Here is an 18978-nt window from a genome sequence, read left to right on the forward strand (position 1 = left end):
CTGCCCACTCCCCGTAACCCCGAATTCCCTTTACTTCAAGGAAACTGTCTATTTCTGTTTTAAATTTATTTCATGATGTAGCTTCCACAGCTTCCTGGGGCAGCAAATTCCACAGACCTACTATCCTCTGAGTGAAGAAGTTTCTCCTCATCTCAGTTTTGAAAGAGCAGCCCCTTATTCTAAGATTATGCCCCCTTGTTCTCGTATCACCCATCCTTACTCGTTACACATAAGCTCCGCTAATAACCTGATATCTGACGAATTTCCTCTCCATGTTCCATTACATTTATGCTTTTCTTTTTAGGGTTCAAACGAGGGGGCACAAAGTTAAACACAAAGCAATTTGGCAACATGCAGGTCTCCGTATCAATGCAAGAGCACGCAGAAGGAATCCCAATGGACCAAACCCCTTCTCATTCACTGCCACTGGAAAAAAATCCAAACAGACCAAACCCTTTCCTATTCCCTCCCATCACAGAGAATCACAAAGAGAAAAACCCCTTCTCATTCCAAGCCATTATCGAGAGTGCGGTGCCCAGAACTGAACACAGTTCTCGAAATGAGGTCTAACCAGAGCTCTGTATAACTGTGACATAACTTCCACTCCTTTTTATTCCAGTTCCCTTGAGATAAAGATCAAAATTTAATCTCCATTTCACCTTATATTGTTAGTGAATTCTGTACTTGGACCCCTAAATCTCTCTCCTCCCCCACAGTTCCTATCTTCTTGCCATTTAGAAAATACTCGGATCTATCTTTTTAAGGTCCCAAGTGGATGACCTCACACTTTCCCACGTTGAAATCCATCTGCCACTGTTTTGCCCACTCACTTATTCTATCAATGTCCCTTTGCAACTTTCTGCTCCCATCTATAATGCTTACTGTGCCACCTAACTTAGTTTCGTCAGCACACTGGGATAGAAGGTTCTCTACATAAGAATAGAACAGATAGAAGCAGGAGTCGGCCCGACGGCCCCTCGAGCATGTTCCGCCATTCAATCAGACCATGGCTGATCTTCGACCTCAACTCCACTTTCCCGCCATCCCCATATCCCTTGATTCCCCTAAAATCCAAAACTCGATCGATCTCAGACTTGAATATACTCAACGACTGAGCGTCCAAAGTCCTGTGGGTGAGAGATGTCCGAAGATTCACAACACTTTGAGTGAAGAATTTTTTCCTCATGTCGGTCCTAAATGGCCGACCCCTTATCTTGAGAATATGACCTCTAGTTCTTGACATTCCAGCCAGGGGAATCAGCCTCTCAGCATCTACACTGTCAAGCCGGCTAAGAATTTTATACATTGCAATGTGATCACCTCTCTTTCTTCTAAACTCCAGCGAATGTCGGCCAATTTTACACACTATCTCCTCACAGTAAAATTGCAGCAAGTCCTCCTTATTCTTATATTCCAACACCCTTGCAATAAAGACTAACATTTCATTTGCCTTCCTCACTCTCATTAGACCCTTGGCAACTCACGATTTCCAGTATGTTTTTCCTCCATTCATTCTATAGGGAAAATAAATCATCGTTGAAAACATTTCTCTCTAATTATACCCGTTTGTGATTGGGGAACAAAATCCAGCTGAACGGCAACACATTTGGAGGTTCTGAAGAAAGTAGATTAATTGCAATCGCCGGGGATCGAACCCGGGGCAGCTATACTCACCACTATACCACCATCGCTAAAAATAGCCATCAACAAAATAGTTCCCAACCATCAGATCCTGAACAGGCACTGCAGGCTGTTGCATTTTGTACTTCATTTAAACTGGTTTCTGACGGATCCTTTCTCGCTCTGCTGCAGTTCCCATTTCCGTCCAGTCGATGACGCCAAGCCCCAATCAATGGAAATTACACAACAGCCAGTAATTGTTCACCTGATATCGGACTGAAGAGATCGTCGATCCCTGCAATACTTGACCAGTGGAAATACACTTTGCCGCAATTCACATCAGCCATCAAGTAAAGTTAAATAATTTCATTAAATTATTACGGAGACCTGACTGCCAACTGGGCACAAATGGCAGCTTAATATTCAAGTTTATAAGATCTTTAGAAAGGACAGAGAAGTAGGGAAAGGAGGAGGAGTAGCAATATTGCTAAAGGACAATATTACAGCAGTTGAAAGATAGAGTACCAGGGAGGGTGAGGGGGCAGTGTAAACAGTCTGAGAGAGACCCATCAAAAGTGGCCCCACTGTATTCCTCCAGAAGGTATAAGAAGGCGAGTTAGGGAAGATTTCTTCATTCTTTGTGAAAGTGTTTGTGAGATTGTGGAAATGCCTGGAAGAGGAAAATCCGGCGGTAAAGATCGGGCCAAGACCAAGTTTCGCTCATCCTGGGCAGGACTGCAGTTCCATGTGCGCCGTGTTCACAGGTCCTGCGAAAGGGGAACTATGCTGAACTCTGAAGTCCTGTCACATCCAGTCGTGAATGGTGGTGGATAATTAAACACATAACGGGAGGTGGAGGCTCTGTAAACATCCCCATCCTCAACGATGGCGGAGTCCAGCACGTGAGTGCAAAAGACAAGGCTGAAGCGTTTGCAACCATCTTCAGCCAGAAGTGCTGAATGGATGATCCATCTCGGCCTCCTCCCGATATCCCCACCATCAGAAAAGCGAGTCTTCAGCTAATTCGATTCACTCCACGTGATATCAAGAAACGGCTGAGTGCACTGAATACAGCAAAGGCTATGGGCCACGACAACAACCCGGCTGTAGTGCTGATGAATTGTGCTCCAGAACTAGTTGCGCCTCCAGCCAAGCTGTTCCAGTCCAGCGACAACACTGGCATCTACCCGACAATGTGGAAAATTGCCCAGGTATGTCCTGTTCACAAAAAGCAGGACAAATCCAATCCGGCCAATTACCGCCCCATCAGTCTACTCTCAATCATCAGCAAAGTGATGGAAGGTGTCTTCGACAGTGCTATCAAGTGGCACTTACTCACCAATAACCTGCTCACCGATGCTCAGTTTGGGTTCCGCCAGGATCACTCGGCTCCAGACCTCATTACAGCCTTGGTCCAAACATGGACAAAAGAGCTGAATTCCAGAGGTGAGGTGAGAGTGACTGCCCTTGACATCAAGGCAGCATTTGACCGAGTGCGGCAGCAAGGAGTCCTCGTAAAATTGATGTCAATGGGAATCAGGGGGAAAACTCTCCAGTGGCTGGAGTCATACCTAGCAAAAAGGAAGATCGAAGTGGTTGTTGGTGGCCAATCATCTCAGCCCCAGGACATTGCTGCAGGAATTCCTCAAGGCAGTGTCCGAGGCCCAACCATCTTCAGCTGCTCCATCAATTACCTTCCCTCCATCATACGGTCAGAAATGGGGATGTTCGCTGATGACTGCACAGTGTTCAGTTCCATTCGCAGTCTGAGCACGCATGCAGCAAGACCTGAACAACATCCAGGCTTGGGCTCATAAGTGGCAAGTAAAATTCGCGCCAGACAAATGCCAGGCAATGACCATCTCCAAAAAGAGAGAGTCTAACCACCTCCCCTTGACATTCAACGGCATTACCATCGCCACCATCAGCATCCTGGGGGTCACCATTGACCAGAAACTTAACTGGACCAGCCATATAAATACTGTGGCTACAAGAGCAGGTCAGAGGCTGGGTATTCTGCGGCGAGTGACTCACCTCTTGACTCCCCAAAGCCTTTCCACCATCTGCAAGGCACAAGTCAGGAGTGTGATGGAATAATCTCCACTTGCCTGGATGAGTGCAGCTCCAACAACACTCAAGAAGCTCGACAACATCCAGGACAAAGCAGCCCGCTTGATTGGCACCCCATCCACCACCCTAAACCTTCACTCCCTTCACCACCGGCACACTGTGGCTGCAGTGTGTACCATCCACAGGATGCACTGCAGCAACTCGCCAAGGCTTCTTCGACAGCACCTCCCAAACCCGCGACCTCTACCACCTAGAAGGACAAGAGCAGCAGGTACATGGGAACAACACCACCTGCACGTTCTGCTCCAAGTCAAACACCATCTCGACTTGTAAATATATCGCCGTTCCTTCATCGTCGCTGGGTTAAAATCCTGGAACTCCCTTCCTAACAGCACTGTGGGAGAACCTTCACCACACAGACTGCAGCGGTTCAAGAAGGCGGCTCACCACCACCTTCTCAAGGGCAATTAGGGATGGGGATGAAATGCCGGCCTCACCAGCGACGCCCACATCCCATGAACACATAAAACAAAGATTTAATCTAATAACAGGACCAAACTTATTAAATCATTTGAAGAAGGAACAGATAGACTAGGTTCATGTTGTAGATGTGATATATTTGGATTTTCCGAAGGCCTTCGATAATGTACCGCATTGTAGACTCATGGCGAAGTTCAGAGCACGTGGACAGGTTTTAGAATGGATCGGAAGCTGGCTACAAAACAGAAAACCGAGAATAGAGGTCCAGGGTCGGTACTCTGACTGGCAATAGTTGGGAAGTGGAGTTCCACAGGAATCGGTGCTGGGAACACTGTTCTTCACAATTTACAATAATGATTTGGATTCCGGAATCGGATGTACAATTTCAAAATTTGCCGATGACATCAAATTGGGGGATGTCTTTAATACAAAGGAAGAATGTGTCAAAATTCAAGAGGACATTAATAAACTTGCAGAATGAAGAATAAGGAGATCACATACTGTTTGGATAATAAGAGTCTAAACGGGATAGAGGAGCAAAGGGATCTCATGGTGCAGATGAACAAATTACTGAAAGTAGCGACGCTGGTGATAAAAAGGCAAATCAAACACTAGGATTCATTTCTAGAGGGATAGTATTGAAAAGCTAAGAAGTTATGTTAAACGAGTATGGAATCTTGGTTCGACCACATTTGGAATAGTGCGAACAGTTCTGGTCTCCATATTATAGACATAGGGGCATTGGAGAAGATGCAAATAAGATTCACAAGGATGATACCAGAAATGAAAGGATATTCTTATCAGGAAAGGCTGAGCAGACTGGGTCTCGTTTCAGTAGAAAAGTGAAGGCTGACGGTTGACCTGATAAAATTTTTAAAGATAATGATAGGGTTTCTCAGGATAGCTGAGGCCAATAGTATTGATGCATTTAAGGGGAAGATAGATCAGCACATGAGAGAGAAAGGAATAGAAGGATATGCCGATAGGGTTAGATGAAGTACGGAAGGAGGAGGCGCGTGAGCAGCAGAAACGCCGGCATCAGAGCAATTGGGCCGAATGGCCTGTTTCTGTGCCGTAGTTTCGATGTAACTCGATGTAAAGGCTCTTTTCAGAGCCACCCACTGTATCTGTGAAAGGACTGGTTACTGTCTGAAGGGAGACGCTGATATCATGCTACCAGTGTTGCTTTGAGCTGCTTTTGTCTCGTTGTGGACGAGATGAGGTATTAATGGGACTGGAGTCGGTGCACCGACCACATTCCGGTACTTTAAACGGTAACTTATGGACCCCAGTCCACACATCACCAGATTTCTTGTATTTATTTCAACTACTTGCCATGCTGGGCTCGTAAAGCATCACCAGAACTGCTCGACTAACCTTTCAACATCTGTGGGATTCAGCGCTTCGCTCCGTTTCTGTTCTATTTTGTTGGATTATTTACATAACGCATCAAACTCACTGGGGAATCACTGAAATGTAACTCTGTACAGAAACAAATAACAGTGAACGGCCTGGTCCCCAGGAGAACAGAAATATGATTCGCCTTTCGCCTTATTGACAAATACACCGTGTTTCGAGTCCACCTCCCCGCGTTGGTTCCACATGGGGATCAAATAGAGAGGGCGGGAGGGGAGGAGACAGAGTGATGGACAGGGCGGAGAGCGGCCTCTGATCTTCCAGCTCCACCTCCAGCTTTCTCCACCGGCAATTTCGAACCGTTTATTGATAATAGAACCGAAAGACAGCGGTCCGCACAAACCCTTGCAGACTCGGGCTTCATATTCAAGGATTCCCAGGAACCCGGAGCTTTTAAATAAGCCCCGTTACAATTAACAGTCAGTAATATTCCTGCCGAAATACAGTCCCTTCTATAACGAGTCAACCCGCCTGCTTCCATTTCAGTCCCACTCCCGATTCTATCTCCCCACACATCCCCTCCCAGACGGGTTCAGCATTTCACAAACACCTTATTCCAGCTGATTTGGAGAATCTCATGTGTTGGGGTTGAGTTGTGACGCGGAGTTTCTCCGCCAGTGTTACCGTCTCACAGAGACTCTCGCCCTGAATCTGTGAAAAGAAAATGACCATGAACTGGGAGTGGAGCCGAACCCATCCCCAGTTACAGTGAGGCCCGGACACCCCATTCTCTCTGTTTTATATCAGACAGTATCCCACCTTCATGTCCAGCACCAGAGAGAGAGACACACACACATACACACTTTCAATCTTACACTTCATTGTGTTCATATCAACCCCAACAGCTGCATCCAACCTTCATATGCAGCATCAGAGCGGGAGAGAAAGAGAGACAGATACGATCACAGAGCGAGCGGAGAGGCACAGCGCCACAGTATCAGTTCCAGTCTGACCTGTAAAGTTGCGTTTTATGCAGAAAATCCCGTTGGAGAGACAGAAGATGCATTCTTATCTCTCACTGATATACCAAAGACGGACACACTATTAATCCAACAGTCAGCGACAGTGCAGAGAGTGAGAAAATCAATGTGGGCCGAATTTAACACTGTCTTGCCTGTTGTACCATATTCGGTTTTGCAAATCAGATCCGTTCGCGATTACTCTCAGTGACCGAGAGTCTCACTCTGATTATATTAACCTGGGACTGTTGCTGTCAGGTATGAATCCTGCACAGTACCAGCAAATACACCGACTCCAACGTTTCTCCCATGTTTCTCCAGGATTGGTTTGAGAAATCCTGCCTTCAGTTTCGGAGTCACACGTAACTTAATCGGTAAAGGGGCCAAGAATGAACAGAACCCATTGGCTCATTTCAAAACGTCCCACTTTATCTCTGAAAGTCTATTTACCATCAAAAGATACCGAGAGAAACAGCAGGGATGGAAACATCCAGTTTAATAGTTGGAGATTGTAAAGTCAGTCTGGATTCAAGCGTCAGGCACTGGTGGAATCCCATCTGTTTCCCATTCTGGTGCCTGTTCCTGCACTGCCTGTGGACCCCATTCCCTCTGACCTTTCCCCCACTTCCTTTGCTCAGACTCTGAAAAATTCCAATTGGGGAAAGTTTCCATCGATTTTTGTATTGCGAATTAAACCAGATATCTGCGCATGCGTGACTCAGCCCCGCCCCCAGCGCTGTTTTCTGGTGAGCAGAAGAGCGCATGCGCGCTCCCCCCCGCCCCCCAGCTCGGCCTGTGGGCGACATTCCCTCAGTGAGCGGAAGAAGATGGTTAAAAACAGCCGGGAATGGAGAGATCACGGCCCCCGGGGGAAGGGAGCAAAGAGCAGCCTCGTTACAGCAGCTCATCGCTTCGGGACCGTGTCCGCAGATGGGCTCAGAGATCGGCATTGAGTCCGGGGGAAGGTCAGGGGGAGTCCGGGGGCTGTTTGTAAGAGGCGGAGTGGATCAGGAACTGGTCCCGGAACATGGAGTGAGAGGGGGGGGGAATGGAGATGTCATTCTCGGGCTGTGTGTGTGCAGGGTGTGTCCAGGGTGAGGGAGAGAGAATGGGAAGAACCTGGTGTTAAAACCATTGCTGCTTTCTCTCCCCAAACCAGTGGGGAATGTTCCTGGTTTATTTCCAGTCTCACCCTGTTTATTGTTATTGGACAGTGAACAGTGGAAACAGAGCCGGACAGTCAGGACGTGGGGAGTGAAACAAAGAGCATCTGTTGCAGGCACCAGGTGAGAAGTGTGAAGGACACATTTTAAACAGCAGCTCTTTGCTTTCAGTTGAACGGTTAATCCCATGGGAGAGGGGATTAGAAACCTGACCGGTACAAAGTCCCCTCCCCATCGGGTAGTCCCATTCATGGATCAGTGCAGGGGTTGGGTTGTGTCTGGATATCACTAAATTGTTTTAAAATCGCCCAACACACCTGGTATACAGAAGCTGAGTGCTGCAGTACTGCAGTGGAGTCAGACACTGACACTCTTTGTATCACTGGTTTTCATTTGTGGATATTCAAAATAATTATTAACAGAGATATTAAACTGATCACTTTTGTATTTTCTACCTCACCTGTTCTTGAGTTACAAGAGATACGTTTCTTTCCACAGGCAAACCATTGAAGGATCCAGAATGAATGTGAAGTTTCCTCCACCCGAGGCAAAGGAACAGTGCAGCCAGCTCCTTCTCACACACAGTAGGTATATTATCATTCACAGAGCACAGAGACACAGACAGGCCATCAGGTCCACAGTCTCAGACAGCAGAAGTGGTCAGTCCCACACTGATCCCAGGTTCCAGAGACACATTTTCAATCCAACAGTCAAACAGAGCAGGTGAGGCAGACGCAGTTTCCATTTCCCCCGAACTCAGTCCCGCTGACATGAAGATACAAAAATCCCAGTCCAAAGTCACGCTTTCAGTTTGTCCATTTCACAAAAGGGCAACATTAGCCATGAATTAAATACCAGATACCCCGAGATTCAAATTGAATACTCGCCCAGAACTCTCACACACACTTGAGTTTAATTCATGCAGTATCCATTCGAATAGCATATGAAGAGATACAAATTGCAAGTCCAAAACTCATGTACAGTATCAGTTTGAGAAATGCTGTGACAGTGTAACCTGAGAAACAAATTAGATACCAGTTTATAATACACTCATAGTATGAGATTTAAAGATACAGCATCAATTCTATTTGCACAGACTGAGATACACATGACACATGAGTCGAAAAATCTTATAAAATAAATTTAAAGATGCAGTATCAATTAATTTAGTACAGACTCATCCACACATTATATACCAATTCAAAAATATCAGTTTTAAAGATACATTATCATTCACAATATTACTCACAGAGATACAGATTTAATAGGAGTCCAAAAAGCAAACAAATTATCTGATTTAAAACCTCCAGCATCAAATCCTAAAGTGTATCCATATTTACCAACGACAAAATGAGAAAAAAATATTTCAACATGAAGGTATTAAAGTTACAGTATTGAACACCATAACGTAATCTGAGCGAATAATTATATACAGATACAGAATGAATCTCACACACAGATACAGTACAGAGACACACAGACACAGAATGAATCCCACACTCAAACACCATACCAGAGACTGACAGAAGCAGAAGGAATCCCAAACTCACATCCAGCATGAGAGGTTGCCAGACATAGAGTGAATCCCACACACAAGTATGGTACCAGAGATGACAGATAGAGAATGAATCCCACACAGGCATATAGCACCAAGGACTGACTGATACCGAGTTCATCCCACACTCTCATAAAGCACGAGAGACTGAGAGGTAAAGTAAGAATCGCATGCTCACACATAGTACCAGCGACTGACAGATACAGAATGAATCCCGCACTCACACAGAGTACCAGAGACTGACAGATACAGAATGAATCCCAAGCTCAAACACAGTAGCTTAGATTGACAGCTTCAGAATTAATCCAACACTCACACACAGGACCAGTGACTGACAGACACAGAATGAATCCCACATTCACACACAGTACCAGAGATTGACAGATGCAGAATGAATCCCACATTCACACACAATACCAGAGACAGAGAGATAGAGAATGAATCCCACACTCAAACATCGTACCAGAGACTGCCAGATACAGAATGAATCCCACACTCACACACAGTAGCAGAGACTGACCGACACACAATTAATCCCACATTCACAAACAGGACCAGTGACTGACAGACACAGAATGAATCCCAGAATAACACACAGTGACAGAGACTGACTGATACAGAATGAATCCCACACTCACACACAGTACCAGAGATTGACAGATGCAGAATGAATCCCACATTCACATACAGTACCAGAGACAGAGAGATAGAGAATGAATCCCACACTCAAACATCGTACCAGAGACTGCCAGATACAGAATGAATCCCACACTCACACACAGTAGCAGAGACTGACCGATACACAATTAATCCCACATTCACAAACAGTACCAGTGACTGACAGATACAGAATGAATCCCAGAATAACACACAGCGACAGAGACTGACTGATACAGAATGAATCCCGCACTCACACACAGTACCAGAGTCTGTCAGATGCAGAATGAATCCCACACTCACGTACAGTACCAGAGACTGATAGAAACAGAATGAATCCCACACTCACACACAGCACCAGAGACTGACAGATACAGAATGAATCCCACACTCACACAAAGAACCAGAGACTGACAGGCACAAAATGAATCACACACTCACACACAGTACAAGAGACTGACAGATGCAAAATGAATCCCACATTCACACACAGTACCAGAGACTGACAGATACAGAATGAATCCCACACTCACACATCGTACCAGAGACTGACAGGTGCAGAATGAATCCCACACTCCAAAACTGCAGCTGAGATTGAAAGCAACAGAATGAATCCCACACTCACACGCAGTACCAGAGACTGACCGATACACAATGAATCCCACATTCACAAACAGCACCAGTGACTGATAGATACAGAATGAATCACACACTCAAACACAGTACCAGAGACTGACAGATGCAGAATGAATCCCACACTCACACATGGGACCAGAGTCTGACAGATACAGAATGAATCCGAAACGCAAACACAGTATCAGAGAGTGACAGGTACAGAATGAATCCCACACTCACACACAGTACCAGAGACTGACAGGTGCAGAATGAATCCCACATTCACACATAGTACCAGAGACAGAGAGATACAGAATGAATCCCACACTCACATTCAGTACCAGACGCTGACAGATACAGAATGAATCCCACACTGACCAACCACACCAGAGACTGACAGATACAGAATGAATCCCACACTCACACACAGTAACAGCGACTGACAGATAGAGAATGAATCCCACACTGACCGACCACACCAGAGACTGACAGATACAGAATGAATCCCACACTGACCGACCACACCAGAGACTGACAGATACAGAATGAATCCCACACTCACACACAGCACCAGAGACTGGCACATACAGAATGAATCCCACACTCACACACAGTACCAGAGAATGACAGATAAAGAATGAATCCCACACGAACACACAGTACCAGAGACTGACAGATACAGAATGAATCCCACACTCATACACCTTACCAGAGACTGACAGATACAGAATGAATCCCACACTCACACACAGTACCAGAGACTGACAGATACAGAATGTATCCCACATTCACAAACAGTACCAGAGACTGACAGATACAGAATGAATCCCACACTCACACACAGTACCAGAGACTGACAGATACAGAATGTATCCCACAATCACAAACAGTACCAGAGTCTGACAGATACAGAATGAATCCCACACTCACACATAGTACCTGAGACTGACAGATACAAAATGAATCCTGCACTCACACACAGTACCACAGACTGACAGATACAGAATGAATCCCACACTCACACACAGTACCAGCGACTGACAGATACAGAATGAATCCCACACTCACACACAGTATCAGAGACTGACAGATGCAGAATGAATCCCTCACTCACACACAGGATCAGAGAGTGACAGATACAGAATGAATCCCACACTCACACACAGGACCAGAGACTGACCGATACAGAATGAATCCCACACTCACACACAGTCCGAGAGACTGCCAGATAGAGAATGAATCCCACATTCACACACAGCACCAGAGAGTGACAGATACAGAATGAATCCCACACTCACACACAGCACCAAAGACTGACAGATGCAGAATGAATCCCACACTCACACACAGTACCAGAGATTGACAGATACAGAATGAATCACACACTAACACACAGTACCAGAGATTGACAGATACAGAATGAATCCCACACTCACACACAGTGCCAGCGACTGACAGATACAGAATGAATCCCACTCACACACAGCACCAAAGACTGACAGATACAGAATGAATCCCACACACTCACACACAGCACCAAAGACTGACAGATACAGAATGAATCCCACACTCACACACAGCACCAAAGACTGACAGATACAGAATGAATCCCACACTCACACACAGTACCAGAGACTGACAGATACAGAATGAATCCCACTCACACACAGCACCAAAGACTGACAGATACAGAATGAATCCCACACTCACACACAGCACCAAAGACTGACAGATACAGAATGAATCCCACACTCACACACAGCACCAAAGACTGACAGATACAGAATGAATCCCACACTCACACACAGCACCAAAGACTGACAGATACAGAATGAATCCCACACACTCACACACAGCACCAAAGACTGACAGATACAGAATGAATCCCACACTCACACACAGCACCAAAGCTGACAGATACAGAATGAATCCCACACTCACACATCGTACCACTGACTGACAGATACAGAATGAATCCCACACTCACACACAGTATGAGAGACTTACAGATACAGAATGAATCCCACACTCACACACAGGACCAGAGATTGACAGATACAGAATGAATCCCACGCTCACACACAGTACCAGAGATTGACAGATGCAGAATGAATCCCACACTAACACACAGTACCAGAGACTGACAGACAAAGAATGAATCCCACACTCACACATTGTACCAGAGACTGACAGATGCAGAATGAATCCCACACTAACACACAGTACCAGAGACTGACAGATACAAAATGAATCCCACACTCACACACAGCACCTGAGAATGACAGATACAGAATGAATCCCACACGAACACACAGTACCAGAGACTGACAGATACAGAATGAATCCCACACGAACACACAGTACCAGAGACTGACAGATACAGAATGAATCCCACACTCATACACCTTACCAGAGACTGACAGATACAGAATGAATCCCACACTCACACACAGTACCAGAGACTGACAGATACAGAATGTATCCCACATTCACAAACCGTACCAGAGACTGACAGACACAGAATGAATCCCACACTCACACACAGTGCCAGAGACTGACAGATACAGGATGAATCCAACACTCACACACAGTCCCAGAGACTGACAGCTGCAGAATGAATCCCACACTCACACACAGTACCAGACACTGACAGAAACAGAATGAATCCCATACTCACACACAGTACCAGGAACTGACAGATGCAGAATGAATCCCACACTGACCAACCACACCAGAGACTGACATACAGAATGAATCCCACTCTCACACACAGTACCAGAGGCTGACAGATGCAGAATGAATCCCACACTCACACATCGTACCAGAGACTGACAGATACAGAATGAATCCCACACTAACACACAGTACCAGAGACTGACAGATACAGAATGAATCCCACACTCATACACCTGACCAGAGACTGACAGATACAGAATGAATCCCACTCTCACACACAGTACCAGAGACTGACAGATACAGAATGAATCCCACACTCACATACATTTTCAGAGACTGACAGATACAGAATGAAGTGCACACTCACACAGAGTATCAGAGACTGACAGATACAGAATGAATCCCACACTCAAACACATTATCTGAGACTGACAGATACAGAATGAATCCCACACTCGAACACATTATCAGAGACTGACAGATACAGAAGGAATCCCACACTAACACACAGTACCAGAGACTGACAGATACGGAATGAATCCCACACTCACATACAGTACCAGAGACTGACAGATACAGAATGAATCCCACACTCACACACTGTATCAGAGACTGACAGATGCAGAATGAATCCCACACTCACACACAGTATCAGAGACTGACAGATGCAGAATGAATCCCACACTCACACACAGTACCAGAGACTGACAGATACAGAATGAATCCCACACTCACACACAGAACCAGAGACTGACAGATGCAGAATGAATCCCACACTCAAACACATTATCTGAGACTGACAGATACAGAATGAATCCCACACTCGAACACATTATCAGAGACTGACAGATACAGAAGGAATCCCACACTAACACACAGTACCAGAGACTGACAGATACAGAATGAATCCCACACTCACATACAGTACCAGAGACTGACAGATACAGAATGAATCCCACACTCACACACTGTATCAGAGACTGACAGATGCAGAATGAATCCCACACTCACACACAGTATCAGAGACTGACAGATGCAGAATGAATCCCACACTCACACACAGTACCAGAGACTGACAGATACAGAATGAATCCCACACTCACACACAGTATCAGAGACTGACAGATGCAGAATGAATCCCACACTCCAAAACTGCAGCTGAGATTGAAAGCAACAGAATGAATCCCACACTCACACGCAGTACCAGAGACTGACCGATACACAATGAATCCCACATTCACAAACAGCACCAGTGACTGATAGATACAGAATGAATCACACACTCAAACACAGTACCAGAGACTGACAGATGCAGAATGAATCCCACACTCACACATGGGACCAGAGTCTGACAGATACAGAATGAATCCGAAACGCAAACACAGTATCAGAGAGTGACAGGTACAGAATGAATCCCACACTCACACACAGTACCAGAGACTGACAGGTGCAGAATGAATCCCACATTCACACATAGTACCAGAGACAGAGAGATACAGAATGAATCCCACACTCACATTCAGTACCAGACGCTGACAGATACAGAATGAATCCCACACTGACCAACCACACCAGAGACTGACACATACAGAATGAATCCCACACTCACACACAGTAACAGCGACTGACAGATAGAGAATGAATCCCACACTGACCGACCACACCAGAGACTGACAGATACAGAATGAATCCCACACTGACCGACCACACCAGAGACTGACAGATACAGAATGAATCCCACACTCACACACAGCACCAGAGACTGGCACATACAGAATGAATCCCACACTCACACACAGTACCAGAGAATGACAGATAAAGAATGAATCCCACACGAACACACAGTACCAGAGACTGACAGATACAGAATGAATCCCACACTCATACACCTTACCAGAGACTGACAGATACAGAATGAATCCCACACTCACACACAGTACCAGAGACTGACAGATACAGAATGTATCCCACATTCACAAACAGTACCAGAGACTGACAGATACAGAATGAATCCCACACTCACACACAGTACCAGAGACTGACAGATACAGAATGTATCCCACAATCACAAACAGTACCAGAGTCTGACAGATACAGAATGAATCCCACACTCACACATAGTACCTGAGACTGACAGATACAAAATGAATCCTGCACTCACACACAGTACCACAGACTGACAGATACAGAATGAATCCCACACTCACACACAGTACCAGCGACTGACAGATACAGAATGAATCCCACACTCACACACAGTATCAGAGACTGACAGATGCAGAATGAATCCCTCACTCACACACAGGATCAGAGAGTGACAGATACAGAATGAATCCCACACTCACACACAGGACCAGAGACTGACCGATACAGAATGAATCCCACACTCACACACAGTCCGAGAGACTGCCAGATAGAGAATGAATCCCACATTCACACACAGCACCAGAGAGTGACAGATACAGAATGAATCCCACACTCACACACAGCACCAAAGACTGACAGATGCAGAATGAATCCCACACTCACACACAGTACCAGAGATTGACAGATACAGAATGAATCACACACTAACACACAGTACCAGAGATTGACAGATACAGAATGAATCCCACACTCACACACAGTGCCAGCGACTGACAGATACAGAATGAATCCCACTCACACACAGCACCAAAGACTGACAGATACAGAATGAATCCCACACACTCACACACAGCACCAAAGACTGACAGATACAGAATGAATCCCACACTCACACACAGCACCAAAGACTGACAGATACAGAATGAATCCCACACTCACACACAGTACCAGAGACTGACAGATACAGAATGAATCCCACTCACACACAGCACCAAAGACTGACAGATACAGAATGAATCCCACACTCACACACAGCACCAAAGACTGACAGATACAGAATGAATCCCACACTCACACACAGCACCAAAGACTGACAGATACAGAATGAATCCCACACTCACACACAGCACCAAAGACTGACAGATACAGAATGAATCCCACACACTCACACACAGCACCAAAGACTGACAGATACAGAATGAATCCCACACTCACACACAGCACCAAAGCTGACAGATACAGAATGAATCCCACACTCACACATCGTACCACTGACTGACAGACACAGAATGAATCCCACACTCACACACAGTATGAGAGACTTACAGATACAGAATGAATCCCACACTCACACACAGGACCAGAGATTGACAGATACAGAATGAATCCCACACTCACACACAGTACCAGAGATTGACAGATGCAGAATGAATCCCACACTAACACACAGTACCAGAGACTGACAGACAAAGAATGAATCCCACACTCACACATTGTACCAGAGACTGACAGATGCAGAATGAATCCCAAACTAACACACAGTACCAGAGACTGACAGATACAAAATGAATCCCACACTCACACACAGCACCTGAGAATGACAGATACAGAATGAATCCCACACGAACACACAGTACCAGAGACTGACAGATACAGAATGAATCCCACACGAACACACAGTACCAGAGACTGACAGATACAGAATGAATCCCACACTCATACACCTTACCAGAGACTGACAGATACAGAATGAATCCCACACTCACACACAGTACCAGAGACTGACAGATACAGAATGTATCCCACATTCACAAACCGTACCAGAGACTGACAGACACAGAATGAATCCCACACTCACACACAGTGCCAGAGACTGACAGATACAGGATGAATCCAACACTCACACACAGTCCCAGAGACTGACAGCTGCAGAATGAATCCCACACTCACACACAGTACCAGACACTGACAGAAACAGAATGAATCCCATACTCACACACAGTACCAGGAACTGACAGATGCAGAATGAATCCCACACTGACCAACCACACCAGAGACTGACATACAGAATGAATCCCACTCTCACACACAGTACCAGAGGCTGACAGATGCAGAATGAATCCCACACTCACACATCGTACCAGAGACTGACAGATACAGAATGAATCCCACACTAACACACAGTACCAGAGACTGACAGATACAGAATGAATCCCACACTCATACACCTGACCAGAGACTGACAGATACAGAATGAATCCCACTCTCACACACAGTACCAGAGACTGACAGATACAGAATGAATCCCACACTCACATACATTTTCAGAGACTGACAGATACAGAATGAAGTGCACACTCACACAGAGTATCAGAGACTGACAGATACAGAATGAATCCCACACTCAAACACATTATCTGAGACTGACAGATACAGAATGAATCCCACACTCGAACACATTATCAGAGACTGACAGATACAGAAGGAATCCCACACTAACACACAGTACCAGAGACTGACAGATACGGAATGAATCCCACACTCACATACAGTACCAGAGACTGACAGATACAGAATGAATCCCACACTCACACACTGTATCAGAGACTGACAGATGCAGAATGAATCCCACACTCACACACAGTATCAGAGACTGACAGATGCAGAATGAATCCCACACTCACACACAGTACCAGAGACTGACAGATACAGAATGAATCCCACACTCACACACAGAACCAGAGACTGACAGATGCAGAATGAATCCCACACTCAAACACATTATCTGAGACTGACAGATACAGAATGAATCCCACACTCGAACACATTATCAGAGACTGACAGATACAGAAGGAATCCCACACTAACACACAGTACCAGAGACTGACAGATACAGAATGAATCCCACACTCACATACAGTACCAGAGACTGACAGATACAGAATGAATCCCACACTCACACACTGTATCAGAGACTGACAGATGCAGAATGAATCCCACACTCACACACAGTATCAGAGACTGACAGATGCAGAATGAATCCCACACTCACACACAGTACCAGAGACTGACAGATACAGAATGAATCCCACACTCACACACAGTATCAGAGACTGACAGATGCAGAATGAATCCCACACTCACACACAGTATCAGAGACTGACAGATGCAGAATGAATCCCACACTCACACACAGTACCAGAGACTGACAGATCCAGAATTAATCTCACACTCACATACAGTATCAGATACTGACAGATACAGAATGAATCCCACACTCACACACAGTACCAGAGACTGACAGATACAGAATGAATCCCACACTCACATACAGTATCAGAGACTGACAGATACAGAATGAATCCCACACTCACACACAGTATCAGAGACTGACAGATACAGTAAGAATCCCACACTCACACACAGTATCAGAGACTGACAGATAAAGAAATAATCCCACACTCACGCAACAGAGACGAACAGATACTGAATGAATCCCACACTCACACACAGAACCAGAGACTGACAGATGCAGAATGAATCCCACACTCAAACACATTATCTGAGACTGACAGATACAGAATGAATCCCACTCTCACATGCAGTACCAGAGACTGACAGATACAGAATGAATCCCACACTCACAAACAGTACCAGAGACTGACAGATACAGAATGAATCCCACACTCACACACTGTATCAGAGACTGACAGATGCAGAATGAATCCCACACTCACACACAGTACCAGAGACTGACAGATACAGAATGAATCCCACACTCACATACAGTACCAGAGACTGACAGATGCAGAATGAATCCCACACTCACACACTGTATCAGAGACTGACAGATGCAGAATGAATCCCACACTCACATACAGTACCAGAGACTGACAGATAC

The 18978-nt window shown here is 45.5% G+C and overlaps 1 long non-coding RNA gene and 1 pseudogene across 1 annotated transcript in view; one reads left to right on the top strand and one right to left on the bottom strand.

Moving 5' to 3' along the window:
• The window catches only part of LOC137306989 (histone H2AX-like), a 127066-nt pseudogene that overhangs the window by 5754 nt on the left and 102334 nt on the right, over positions 1–18978 (bottom strand).
• LOC137307103 (uncharacterized) overlaps positions 7660–18978 on the top strand; it is a 91737-nt gene continuing 80418 nt past the window's right edge. Inside the window, exons 1-2 of the long non-coding RNA XR_010959036.1 lie at positions 7660–7831; positions 8207–8292. This is a non-coding gene — a long non-coding RNA (uncharacterized lncRNA). The remainder of the gene's footprint in view (positions 7832–8206; positions 8293–18978) is intronic.

The sequence above is a fragment of the Heptranchias perlo genome, chromosome X (genome assembly GCF_035084215.1).
Source record: "Heptranchias perlo isolate sHepPer1 chromosome X, sHepPer1.hap1, whole genome shotgun sequence".
Taxonomy (NCBI): domain Eukaryota; kingdom Metazoa; phylum Chordata; class Chondrichthyes; order Hexanchiformes; family Hexanchidae; genus Heptranchias; species Heptranchias perlo.